The sequence below is a fragment of the Galeopterus variegatus genome, unplaced genomic scaffold (genome assembly GCF_000696425.1).
Source record: "Galeopterus variegatus unplaced genomic scaffold, G_variegatus-3.0.2 Scaffold362, whole genome shotgun sequence".
Classification (NCBI taxonomy): Eukaryota; Metazoa; Chordata; class Mammalia; order Dermoptera; family Cynocephalidae; genus Galeopterus; species Galeopterus variegatus.
Genome location: NW_007726473.1, coordinates 13,675 through 14,971, shown reverse-complemented (window position 1 = coordinate 14,971; position 1,297 = coordinate 13,675). Strand labels below are relative to the sequence as shown.

The following is a 1,297-nucleotide window of genomic DNA, read 5'->3' as shown; positions in this document are numbered from 1 at the left end:
TGTTTTGATGTTTTATATAATAATATCATTTGTTCTGAACCCAAAATTGGGACATGTGAAACAACAAAAGATTTTAAACATTTTTAGAACTTTTAAAAATTTAACTTTTTTTTCTTTTGATTCTTTTTATTACTCAATAAAGCTTCATTTTAAAATTTAGCTTTCTGATTCTGTGCTTGTGCTTTCAACACTTTCCCAACAATTTGCTGCTCCTCAATAAGTAAAGCACACTTGATCCTGTCATGGACACATTTAGAACACATGGAACCACCACAGGCCTTTCCGACGTGTTTTCTCATTTTAGACAACCTCATATGAACTTTAGGTCTCATAGCACAAACGCCTGGGCACATGCCACATGCAGATTTTGGTGCTTCCCCAACTTTCTTGGTTTAAACATAAACGATTCTATTACCAGTGGTTCAGGACAGCTAGTTTTGTTAGAGGCTGTTTTGTAGAAAAGCCTTTGACAGTATGTCAAATGCTGGACCATTCTTAGTGCCTTCTAGATGCTGTCCTTGGACTAAAATTTTAACTTTTTATTTTGAAATAATTTCTGACTTACAGAAGAGTTGCCGTAATGATGCAGAGTTCCTGTATATCCATTACCCAGCTTTCCCTAATGTTAACATCTTACATAATTATGGTTCAGTTATCAAAATTAAGAAATGAACGTTTGTATAATACTATTAACTAACTATAGACTTTATTAGCATTTCACCAGTTTTTTTCCACTAATGTTCTTATTCTGTTTCAGGGTCCAGTCCAAGATGTTATGTTACATTTTGTTGTCACGTTCTTTAGTCTCCTCTGATCTGTGACAGTCTCTGTTTTTTATTTTTATAACCTTGACACTTTTGGAATGTTCCCCAATTTGAGTTTGTGTGATGTTTTTCTCTTGATTAAACTGAGGTTATGAAGTTTTGAGGAGAACACCAGAGGTGATGTAACCTTCTTGGTGCATTATATCAGGAAGTACAACATGATAATGATATGTCTTCTTATTGGTAATTTTAACCTTGATCACTTGGTTCACATGTTATCTGCCTGGTTTCTGTACTATAAAATTATTTTTTTTCCTTTCCTATTAATACATATTTTTGTGGGAAATACTTTGAGGCTATGTAAATATCCTGTTTCTCCTTAAACTCTCTAACTAATGTTATCATTCATTTATGGATCTTGCTTGCAATAATTAATTCTGTGTTTTTGTAATGGTGATTTTTATATTGCCTTCATTTCTTCTACATTTATTCATGGAAATTCTTCTGTAAAGAAGAGTAATTTCTTCTTCCCC

At 32.8% G+C, this 1,297-nt stretch overlaps 1 pseudogene; it reads right to left on the bottom strand.

Moving 5' to 3' along the window:
* Nucleotides 1–149: 149 nt before the first annotated feature.
* Nucleotides 150–493, bottom strand: LOC103586685 (annotated as a pseudogene).
* Between the last annotated feature and the right edge of the window lie 804 nt (nt 494–1,297).